Raw genomic sequence first — 13,413 nt, forward strand, 5'->3', positions numbered from 1 at the left:
ACCAACCTGAAACACAACTGCAGCTTTCTCCACAAACCCTGCTGCTCAGCTGAACCGCCATGGGAAAGTGCTGTTACTGCTTCCTGACACCCAGAACAACCATCACTGTAACTGTGCAACTATACACAGATATTTGAAAAGAAACAGGCCCTATGCAATCCTCTAAAAGCACTGCATGGTCACAAAGCAGTGCACCAGGGTGAGCTGTGCAAGGCAGAGCCCTCCCATTAAGCCCAGCATGGCACAAAAAGTACCACTGAGGAGACCAAAAGCAACTACAAAGAGGAGAACAAGGAGAAGAATAATTTCCATCAACAATACATATTTTAAGAAGTCTATGCAAGCTTTTGTTATTTAAGCCTTCTCTTACCTTTGGGGACACAACAGGAGCACGGCACAAGCAGAGCAGAAGCCCTTCTGCTACAGCAGGTGATGAGGGAATGTTCTGGCATATCCCAGCGTCCCTCCCCAGCACATGTGGGGCCAATAATGAGCCTCTCATTAGCTCCGTGTGGGCAGGGCTGTACTGCCTGCCGTGCCCTGGAGCTGAGTCAGTCCTGTACAGGTGTGCAGCTCCCGTGTGGGCCTTGCTTTTGTATGGGGTGCGCTGCGAAAATGTGAGGGATGCTTGCACATGGGCTGCACTCCCATGGAATATGCTTGCATGTGAAGTATATTTGCATGATCTGCATGGCTTGCATATGGGACACACTCGCATGTGGGGCACGCTGCTCATGTGTGGGGCAGGCTCATACATGGGGTGTGCCGCCAGCATGTGGGATGCACTCATGCGTGGGGTGCACTGCTCGCACACGGCATGCTTGCATATGCGGTGCACTGCTCACGTGTGGGGCAGGCTGGCAAGTGGGGTACACCACTGGCACGCAGGGTACGCTGCTGGCACGTTGGCAGATGTGCCACCCCGTGAGACAGTGACAGTGCTCAGAGTTGCTATGCAACGGTGTCCTGCCCTTGGGTACCTTCAGCCAGGGAAGATGAAAAATTCCCACCTAAGGTTTTAATACATTCGGCATGTAGATACACACATGGCAATTAACATTCATTTACAAGAACAATGAAATGATTAATCAGCTGGGACTGCAAATGACATACTGACACTTGAGGTTCATATTGGTTTGCACTGTGCATGGTATTTAGCCAAATCTATGACTAAAGGCCAAGTTATGAGGTCCTGAAGAATAAACTTCAGTTTTGATGCTGCTGATAAAGGCAGGATTTTTCACAGAATTAGATTTTGTGGAGGAGTAAAAAGAAATTAGGTGTTTTGCTTTTTTCCAGTGATTATGAAATCCAGGAGCATTTTGAATTCAATGAAGATTTGTCTCTTCCATCACGGTGCTGCATATGGGGCACAGTATTTTATTAGCAAGGGAGAGAAGAGGGAGAACACAGGGCAAGATTAAAACTGAATGCAGAAATCATAGCGACAGGAAAACAGAGTGCTTTGCTATTTCAAGTTTAAGGAGATTGTGCACTGTAGTATTGATCCCAGTGTATCCAGAGAATACCATGCATATTCAGGTATTGTACTATATATGGAAGCAATGAATAAAAAACATCTCGTGTTACTCAGTGCTTGCTTGTAATGACATTTATCACTTTTTTATTATCATGGCTCTCTAATTTTTGAACAAGCTGTTTATATTGATTTATGGACAAGAAATAGGCCAGAAACAGAAAGACTCCAGTGGACCTTGCTGGGCTTTGGAGGCAGCCCATCTACAGTAGGTATGCATATTCATATTCAATCACATTCTATAATTTTCCTTCCCTAGTGCTTCTCCCCATACAATTTACTACCTCACCTCTTTGAGCAAGCCTGATACTTTCTGCCATGCTTTTGATTATTTCCCTGTCTTACTGCTGAATCATTCTGTTATCCTTTGCCAGACCTTTACATCTAAAGTGCTATATAACCAAATACCAAGGTGTTACTATTTGTGTGATTTACATTCCTGAGTATAGCAGTTGCAGAGGAATCCTTGGTGCTCAGGTCAAAACTTTGAGTCGTAACATACTGACCACGCAAATGGCAATACTGCCTTTGAATGACTAAGGGTAAATAAATAAAATAATTCCATAACTGAAGTGATATTAAGCTACAGCATTAGAGCAGAAAGACGAGGGTTCCCATCAAGGTTTCCTTCCATTACCTTAGGTCTATCATTATATTTATTACTTTGAATCTGTTGCTCATACCTAGAGAATCAGCATTAGTAACCAATACTGTGAACTAGAATGAAATTCCCCTCCCAGAGCAGAGGGCAAAATGAGATCTGCGATCACTTCTATCCCTCCTTCATACACTGTTGGTACCACCTCACTGCACAGAGATATTATCATATTGCGCTTTTCCTTGCAGTGGTGCGAAGCTACTTCCACATGAATTTTCACTCCGTCAGTCAGAGTATGTGAAATTGGCAAGATTTATTCTCAAAAAGATATTTAATGGAAAAATTATAAAGTTCACAACAGATATTATTTGCATGAGATCATTGAAAACTAACCTGCATGACATTTACTCTGTCCACCATCAGTTTGTAGATGAGCAGCAACTAACAGTCAAGGACTTCATACTTCAGTCTGAGCCTTGCTAAGAATAGTTCCCCTGATAATTAAACACTAATGTTCTTTCATGAGTACATTATAATGAAATAAATTGCTTCAAGGGAACAATAAACTACAGGCAGCATCTGAAGCATTTTAACAGCACAGAGCATTTGGCTGCTGCAAGACTCACTCAAAGAGGAGAAAGGTAATAACATCTCAGAAACAATTTAGAAAACAATCTTCTGCACTTTCAGTGTTTCTAATAACAAACTGGGACACTCCAATGTGTGATTTTACTCATTCTCAATCACTCCGTGCCACCTGGAATGGAAACACATATACAATATGACTGTGCGAACCACTGCACTGCTCCTCCAGCCCCCCAAGCTAACCATGCTTTCGGTTAAAGTGCTTCTTTCCCTCATGGAAACACTTGATTCTTCAGTCCTTATGAGATTAAACTTAATTCATGTGGTCTTTGTTCCTTAGAACTGTAAGGAGTTGTTTGCAAAACTTAAGATATGTTTACACGACCGTAGTTGACAGATTCGGAGGCCTGAGCTATCTCTGAAAGAGTAAATGTTGAGAATCCCGGTGCCACTAGCGAGGCTGTTGGACCAGGAAGGCTCCGTAGAACTGAGCACTTTGCAGTATCTCTTAGGACACAGCTCACATAAAATTCAATACAAATGCCATACAAAAGCCAGGCTCCACAAACAGCAACATTTATTTGTCTTCTAAAGCAGAATGAATTAAATGATTGTTGTAGCTTCCTAATACTTAGTGTGCCAGAGAAATGTTTATAAAGGACTGAGTGTATTGCATGTATGTTTCCAATGAAATGAAATGGTGCATGTACTCATCTAATTTAAGATATTATCATGCCATTTTAAAACACATCAGATGTAAGCACCGAGCAGAACAGTTAAAAAAAATTTAACAGTCTATTCTCTTGCTGCAGGGCAGCAATAAGGGATTTGTCTTCCTATCTTGGCTACTTTAACATTTGAATGCTGGTGGAAAATACATATTTCTGTCATGCTGCTTTTTTTAGAGTAACTGGGTAGAGCTTTCTCTACTTGAAAATTGTTAGCTGCTACAAAGAGTTGATACTATGCATGTTTTAAAAGAATAAAACATATTCATTTTTATAGCACAATTTCCAAGCAGTGATAAACATTCTTGCTAAAGTATGGTATAGCAACGTGAATGTAAGCTGTTCATGTTAAAGACTATCTGGCATCCTATTCAGAAAAGCTATTGTGACTGTTGCTAGGAATATAAAAGTATACAGAGATCATGTTGAGTCATGTGGAACAAGAAAAAGAAATCTTTCTTCTACTGCTCTTTGAAAGTGGCACGATTGCTTGTACCTTGGCCTTTATCCAAGACAGATGGATTATCACTAGAACAAATTTCAGTAAACCCTCCTTGCATTTACATAATGTAAGTTTCTAACATTTAACCAATTAAAAGAATTGGTGCTTATAGCTTTAAAGAACTTGTAGGTTAATTATGACTCTGTGGATATGATGGAAGTGATAAAATAAAGCACTTTGGTAGTTAAGGAACCTGCTCACTAGTTTACACTACATGGGGCAGACTACTTTGTTGAAGGATTTTTTTGCTTGAGGAAGAATAATATGGGTTGAAGTTCAGTTTGTTTTCAATACACAAATCCCCTTCCCTAATATCTATTCTATCAGTGGAAGTCTTGCAGGACGAGACTCATTTTTTTAAAGTTATGAAGATACTGTTCTGTTTTATATAAAGAAGCTAAATACAGTGTTTCTTGGTTGTATTCTAAATTTGAACCCTCCATTTGAACTCTTGCATGTACTTACAGTTCAGATATACATAGGTCCTTTGCAAGAGTCTTCAAAACCTTGCAGAACAGAAATTCTGATTTAACCAGTATCACATAGAACTTCACACTGAATCCTTGGCTAAACATGCACTGTTTCTAGAAAAGAAATGCCAGTAAGCACCTTTTTATGTGTTTTCTGAAAATGATTGGTTGTACCATGTATGAAAGGATGGTGTTCCCTGAAATTGTGGGTATGGTAGGAGACATACTACCACTGATTATAATGGTCAAGCAAGACACCCAGATTATGCTCCCTTTCTCGTATGCCAGCAAGAACAATGGCAAAGCTGTATTTTGGTTGAAGTACTGTAACTCAGGATAGAATAAGCTGAGAAAGTATTAAAAAATTTTTTTAAATTATCTTGGTTTCCTTTCTCTTTGTGACTCATTTCATTTTGAAGATGTTCTTTCTTTCTAGGGTAAGAATATAGACATTAAAACTGTATTTGAGAAGTGAGTGGGTTCTGGCACACAGCGTTCAAATATAATGACAAAATACAGCAGGCAACTAAATTGTAACAGAGAGAAGCTTCAGTGGATTCTCCCGTTTAAACTGAGCAAGGGTTATGCCAAATGTTTGCAAGATTTAACAAGTAGTTTTAATTACTCTAGCAGGGCATAGAGGCTCCAATCGTCATCCACTAAAATTTAAAGCAGCTCTTGCTGTGCTAGGTACTGAAGAAAGATCAAGTAGTGAGTACTAACAAAAGCAGCCAAACAAGGAAATCACATCAGGAAGGAAAAAGAAAAAAAAAAAGAAAAAAGAGGGGGGGCTTTATGATTTATCAGCTGATTAAGCCAAGGACATTCAGAAAGTCTTTCACTGGAACAAGCATTTAAATTCAGAGGTCTGTAGTCCTATTATCTCAGTCCTTAAACTACCTCTTGTCTGAAAACACAAACAAAGTTTTACCAATCTGTTACTTTTTTTTTGTTCTGTCCAACTTTATTACTTTAAACTACAAGAATTTTTTCTAACCATAGAAATAATCCAAAAACATTTAGAAGACATTTAGTTTTCTTTTGTGAAGACTAAGTATTAACTAACATTGAAGCTCCATCTTTTGATTTCTCTACACTAGATGAAATTTGAGACTGCATGTTAGTCAAAATAAATAAAATAAATCTTTTTTCTATGAAATACAGCTCTGTGTTTACTTTCTTTTTTTTTCCTTTTCTTTTCCATTTTTTTCTGTTATACAAAAATAGGCCTCTTGATAAGTAATATCAGTTAATAGTAATTGCTTAAAGTATATTTTGTTTAATAGAGAAGCAAAAATCATCCTTGATTTCTTGACACTTTCTATAATGCACATCATATGAATGGCTCCATAACTCTTTCTAATGCCTAATAAAATATGCTACTGAATAGCATACTCATTACATATTAAACTGAGAATTCTGTTGCACAAGCACTGGTGTGTGATTTGAAAACAATAAAACCAGCATGGAGTTATGAATTATAATAAGGTTTCTGCATTTCTGATTCATAAGAATACATTTTTATGCTCTCTCCTTAGCCAGCATTTGAACTTTTCATCTAGCCTGTGCCAAATGAATACAGTCAAAACATATTGTCTTTATTTACTAATACATAAGAAGACGTCTTATTGTTTCTAAATTTGGCCCCACGTATGTGTTTTTCCTTCTTCTCGTTGCTCTTTGTTTCATTTTGCTCTCCAGGCCAGTGGTCACAAAATTTGAATTTCCTCCTTTAAATGCCTTTGAATTACCTACTTCTTCCCTGTGTACTGTTTTGGTATTCCAAATAAATAAATTTGGATTTTATATATATTAATGTTTTGTTTGGTATTACCATTCCTCTCCCTCTCCTTCCAGTTTCTTAGAAGAGATGCTTACCTATGGAACAGCCTATTTAGAAATAAACCCAGCAACCACGCTCTTTAATATCTCTATTCTTTTCCATGATTTCAACATTCCTTAAATCTCTAGTAGCACAAACTACCTATATACAAATACTTTTCTTTTTGCCCTAAAGAATGCAATTTGTAAAAGGACCAGAGCAATAGTAACTTCAGCATTGTATTGTGAAGGGGGAAGATACTCAGACAATCAACATAATCTAATGGAATGTTAAAAAGCAAAATTATTAGCATTTATTGTCACCACTCGGCATTGTTAATCCAGATTAACAGTCAATAGGCTCAACATATGGAGAAAGAATAATAAAGAGGCAGTTTCTGCTGAATGGATTGCGGTACGAAAAGGAATTAGCTCACAATGCTGTTATCACCGCTGCAGCTACTTACTGGGCTTGGTAATTACAGTAGAGATTGATAGTACTTGGTAGCGAACCGATTGCTTTATTGGCATTTGTCTGATAAATACACGCTAATCCATTAAACCAATGTCACAATTGATTCTTAGGTAGAATGCAGAAGAAAATCCAGGTTCTAATCACCACTAACTATCACAAAGAAAACATAATGGCTTATTAATGAATTCCATTATGATGGAATAAATTTAGCTAATGCCATCAAATTTATTACATACAGAATACTACTCCTGAATATCATAGCATTGGAAGGAAACAACTCAGTAAAATGTGAAAAAGTCTTTGCTGATTTCTCTGTGCTAGATTTCTACAGCATCAAAGATCAACAGCTATTTTCAGTTTGAATGACTTTGACATGAACAACAAGAGAAAAAAATATGGAACAAAAATGAGATTTTCCTGAAAGCATTGCCTGCAGGTGGGTGTCTCTGTCTCAGTCTATGCTGAACTGAAACACCCATGTATCTCTGCACCCAGCAGAGCCTTTCAGAGTTTAGAGGTGCATCACACAAAAAATAAAGGCAAACAGCTATAAAAATAAGTGCAGAAGAGTTTGATGGAGTAAGGTGCTCTAGTACAATAGCTTAATATTCTCCAAGGAAGTCTAAAAGAGCCGAACATTATGACTTCTCTTTGCAAAATAAGAAATCATGGATTTCTTATTTAATAACTTGCCTGACGACTTCTGTTAGTCCATAGGTACAAGTGAATATCACTGTCTTTTAGGTCTTACCCCATATGATGATTGACATAGGAATGATTTTTATTACTTTGCAGTTGTATTTTGCTTGCAGGAGAGATTAAATGAAAGGTTCTTGATGAGGAAGAGATATTTTCAAGGTCAGTACCTCACTGCACTCTTGTCCTCAGATGTAAGGTAGATTATGCACATTCATTTTCTATAACACACCTTCTAGTACTACTTTAAATCAATAAAACTAATTTATACATCATCGAGAGATGTATCCTGGGCTGCATCAAAAGAAGCGTGACCAGCAGGTTGAGAGAGGTGATTCTCCCCCTCTACTCTACTCTCGTGAGACCCCACCTGGAGTCCTATGTTCAGCTCCGGGGCCCCCAAACATAAGAAGCACATGGATCTGTTGGAGCGAGTCCAGAGGAGGGCCACCAAGATGATCAGGGGGCTGGAGCACCTCTCCTACGAAGACAGGCTGAGACAGTTGGGGTTGTTCAGCCTGGAGAAGAGAAGGCTCCGGGAAGACCTTACAGCAGCCTGCCAGTACCTAAAGGGGGCCTACAAGAAAGCCAGAGAGGGGCTTTTACAAGGGCATGTTGTGGGAGGACAAGGGGTAATGGCTTTAAACTGAAAGAGGGTGGATTTAGATTAGACGTAAGGAAGAAATTCTTCACTGTGAGGGTGGCGAGGCACTGGAGCAGGTTGCCCAGAGAAGTTGTGGATGCCCCATCCCTGGCAGTGTTCAAGGCCAGGTTGGATGGGGCTTTGAGCAACCTGGTCTAGTGGAAGGTGTCCCTGCCCATGGCAGGGGGGTTGGAACCAGGTGATCTTTAAGGTCTCTTCCAACCATTCCGAACTATTCTATGATTCTAGGAGAAGCTTTTGTAAGCAATTGCAATAGGCTATTGAGTTCTGTGATAACTTATGACTAGGCTAACAAAGGTCAGTCAACTCCCACCAACTTCCTGAGCTCTTGGTTGGGCCAAGGTAAAGAATGGAAACAAAGGATGCAACTTTGACATTGACATCCTGTCTGGAATTTGTGCCAGTGGCTCCCAATTCATGTAATCATGTCCTTCCATCCATCACCCAGTGGAGAGTAGTATTTAAAAAAATTCTGAAGGGGAAAAATATGAAATGATCTGTCATATGGAAAGTTCCTCACTAGCTATCTTAGGAGCTGACACATTTCCTTTTAAAGATCCTCAATTTGTTACTTCTCCCCTCCCCCCCCCCTTGAATAACTTTGCACATTCTTATTATTCAGAGAAGTATTCGTCTCCCTGTAGGGAAACAACTTGGTTTACTATGAAAGTAGTAAGAAGTCTGAAGGTTAATTGTTTTATGTATAAAACGGCATTTCCTTTTATATTATTGATCTGATATTAGAGACTAACCCAGCAATGAAAATAATCAGATCCTTTTGGGGGCTAATGCCATAAACAAAACTACATGGCATTCAGTGGTTCCCTTCTGCTTCACCTTATGTCCAATTTGTAGAGTTATAGTAAGCAGCACTTAAGGAATAAAAAATATTCTGTGCAATAAACTTCAGGAGAAAAAGGCCCTGAAGAACCTATCAGGAGAATATAGTTTAGCATTTCACAGTATTTCTTCACAATAGTTATAATTAGACCTGGGCATTTCTTTAGAATAAAAGAATAAAAACAATTTAGTAACAGATCAACAGAAGTTATTTCTGTATTTTGTTAGCAAGTGAAACACTGAAAAGGGAAAAGAGTATTCTGACATTTTCAGAATTAAATATTTTATTTAGGAAATCTTAAAATATTTAATTTTAACAATTTTTAGAATACAATTTTTCAGCATTAGGTTTTACTAATGCATTTTTTAAATGGGATTATATGGCAGAGGATGGAGGGATTTTAGGAAGAGGCTAAGAAAAGGATGGTATAAAGCAAGAATTTAAAAATGCTAATTGTATAAAATAAATTTTTCAGGTTGACTCAAAATCAAATCTGTGGGATTTATATTTCACCAATAAACCAAAATCTTTTCTATTTTGGGTTAATACAAGCCAATTTATTTTAATATAATTTTTCAGTTCAGACTAACTGAAAAATGCACTGTTCATCTAGCTCCCTTTGAACATACTTCACTATAGCTTTGAAATGAACCTTGAAAGTACAGCTTTTAAAAATGCAGATTTTCATTACTACATTATGTGTGGCCATGTAACAAGACTACTTGAACATATGCTGTAAAGTACTGCAGGATTTATATGAATGGAAATCCCAGGTTACACTTGTCCTTCTGAATCTAAATTAGTGATTGCTGGCCTCTATTTGAGCTGAAAATTGCATTCTTCAAAATGAAGACTCGGTGCAGCTTGGACTGTTGCCTTCCAGAGAGTCTCCAGCAACAGTCCTGTGGCTGGAGGTCCCTGAGGCTGCCAGCAAAAACTTCAACAGATCTCACAAGCACCACAGCACAACATTTTGCTGCAAGGAAATGATGCAGCCAATGTTCTTTACTGCAAGGACAAGATCCAGCATCTCAGCAAGTAAGCCTACATCAGACTGTCAGGAGACCATGTGAACTCTTACCCTGCAGTAGACAGAGGGCTAACATGCTAGCTTCCATCTCAAAGTAAATAATGAGGACTGATATGTTTTATTTTATGTTTGCAACAGGCTAAGCTCATGCACACATTCAGTGAATTATTACGGCTCAGCTGGTCCATGGTAACATTCACTAGGCTGAAGACCAAAGCAACTTCCCCAGCATTGAAAGAGGTCCATGGCACAGCCAGAAATATGAAGAGGTTTCCAGATCTTCATCCATCTGGTAATCATCTCTTAGGCAGTTTTTGTCTGCTCCAATGTAAACAGCAAGACAGTTAAAGGAAACTTAGTTATTTTAGAGAACAGAAACTAATCAACAAAAAAAGGAGATCTCTTACACCATAAAAATAGGTCCATAAAAATCCATTACACCATAAAAATAGAGCTTCCTTGCTCTTTCAAGGCAAGACAAAAGGAAGGTTAAGCCTTTTAGCTGAAAAGATGAAATCACTTTAGAGTTTCCATCATTGTCCATAAACCCAAGTCCACATTAAAGGCCACAGTGATAACAATGTAGGATTATCTGTGTAAATTCAAACAGACAAACAAAAGTTAATTCATTAATCAGCAATGATGCTGAACCTAAAGTTTGCGATGGTAAAATAAATATGAATGCTAGTTTTGCAAATACAGATTTTAAAACATCTCTTAAAGCCCAATAATACACATTTCTTCAGGACCTGCAATTTTAAATGAAAAGGTATCATTTTGCTGCTCAGATAATGGAAAATATATTAATGGCAAGAACAGTGACTGAAATAGAAGATACTTATCCTGGGATTTTTCTACTTCATGGAGGTTCCAATTTGCTTCTCGACTAACTGATGTAGATCAAGAAAAGTTTAACTGAACTCAATGAAGGTTGCCACTTTAATGCACATATAAGAAAGAAACAGACTGTATCTTGTAATCATGTAAATAAAAAATGCATAAATTATCTACACAATCTGAAAATTACCTAGCAACTATGGATAGGAAAAAGGAGATATAAAGGTTTACTGTTACACTATGTTGGATATGAATTGCGTCATATTTTAGAAGATACATCTGCAAGGATTGGAAGACCTAAGAAATACGCAAAGTGGTATCTCACAGACCATTTCAGTCTGGAGCTGAACGTTAAGCACAGCTGATTTAAACACAAGGCATGGAATTGGCAACAGCCCGAAGGCACCGGTATGCTAACAGGTGCTGGAACTCCCTCGATAATAAATGAAAGCACTCTGTAGTGGCATGTTTGTCACAAGGGCCCAGGGGCTTACAATTCACCATTCGTATTTGTCTAGCAGAGCTTGATTTGTTAACCTCGTAGTGGCCTGTCTTTTCTTCAGTGTTGTACATGAAGTAATTACAGGTTTCACGCTACAATAGGTTGCCAGGGTACCTTCCGGAGCTTGAAGCAATGATGCAGAGATGAAATTACAGACAGATGCCTGCAGTTGTGATGGCTACATTAATTTGCTTCTTTCACAGGTCAGAACTTTGGGTGCTTTATTACCCAGACTCTGCTTAGCAGGGGTAGGCTTACTGGGAACTAGTTGCTGGAGTTCCCTCCTATACATGGATATAGAAGAGGCCCTTTTTCAGTGCTAGAGGAATCCTTGGCATGGCTGATCCTAACATGAAGGTTCTGTATTTCTTTACATGCCAATCTGCATTTCTGTCCTTGCGTCTTATACGAAGAACTCAAACTAGGTGAAACCACGCAGTTTGGAGGAGCAGAGGTAAGTGTGAACCAGTTCTTCCACCTCTGCCCAAGCTTGTCCATTAAGATGATGTTTGGACTGCAGCCAGAAGCAACATGTAGGCAGCACAGACAGAGCCAGAGATGGTTTTAAGGGTGCCTTAGGAGCTCAGGGGCTAACTCTTTAGAATACTGAGTCCTAAACACTCCAAGTTGCTTTTGAAAATGAAAAGGGCAAGTGTTAAGTTATAGAGAGTCTGTATAAAATTTTGTCTTTCTTGCTTAATGCAGTGGTTGGTGAGGTCATACTGCCTTTTCTGAGTGCAGTATCAGATACCTGTGTTACAAGGCTGTGGTCAGTCAGTTGACTTTTATGTCCATCTTTTCTATCCTTTGCTATCTGTGAAGTATAAAGGAGTACCCACAGTGGCTGAGTTCTTTCAATGTATTATCAGGTCTGCAACTCAACCTGCAGCCAATAGTTTTGACTTCACAATACTTTCTTTTTGAGAAAAAAGCTGGCAGAATCACAGTCATAGAAAGAAGGTTTTCAGGATCTGAAAGTTCCCAGTCTTGAAATAAAGGCAGCTTAGATATTTCTAAGAATTGTCTTACTTTTTATAGGCACATCTTTCTTCAGAGGAATTCTGTCTTAACATCATAAAAATTCAGATTATTAAATGAGCAAGTAGGACCATAAATGCAGTTAGGAGAACCTCATCTAGAAAGATTCTCCCCACTCTGGGATGAGGTGCTTTTATCACAGCACTATCTCCTCACTGTTAAATATGAACGAGTGAAAACCATACCCCTTAAACTACTTTTACATTTTGGTTTCATGTAATTGCTCACACTATTTATGCAATTCAATTTTCAGGATTTTACAACATGGGTGTGGCTTCTGATGTACAGCTGTGTACAAAAGACTAGAATCAAGCCCTATCATTTTGTACTAAGAATGAAAATACATGATATTGCATCTTCTTATTGAAAGGATGAAAACATTAGTGTCTACTATAACTAGTATATAATGGCGTATTACAACTAATTGACATTTTGACCAAATATGTAATGTGGCTTCAAATAGAAGTGCAATACAGCTAATACAGTCAATACAAAAATATTATACAAAATAGAAACAATGAGAAATCACCACACATTCTGCTCTCCTTCTCCAAAACTCTGTTAACAGAGGACTGTATAGCCCAGAATTGGCAATTGCTATAGTAACCTTCTGTAGAAAGCCATCCTAGTCAGACACCAAGCACATGAACTTTCTGTCCAATTGGTTCAAACTCACTTAAAATTTAAAGAACTGAAAAAGATCTCACAATTGGAGGCTCTTGGCAGACATTATAATAGTTGCCACTGTTATCCCTATCTTCTATTTTTCTCCATGGACAAGATTTCCCATATAAAAAACTGGAAGAACAAATTCTGAAGTCAGTTTCATGTTTAATATGATTGTAGAAAGCTGAATAGCAGCAAGTTTTATTCAACTCACTGAACAGTCCTGATACTGAGCGAGTCTCAGAGAAAATATCTTTCCTTTTAAACAAAGCCAGTGAGTTCTGTGTAACTTAACAAAATTCATGCATCAATAAGTTTTTACGTTTATTTATGTATGTATATAAAATTTAAGAATTAGAGTTTAGGTTTGTCTTACTTCTGATTTTACTCAGAATATGTGATGACAACAAGTGGATTACTTTT

This window comes from Accipiter gentilis, chromosome 7, assembly GCF_929443795.1.
Source record: "Accipiter gentilis chromosome 7, bAccGen1.1, whole genome shotgun sequence".
Classification (NCBI taxonomy): Eukaryota; Metazoa; Chordata; class Aves; order Accipitriformes; family Accipitridae; genus Astur; species Astur gentilis.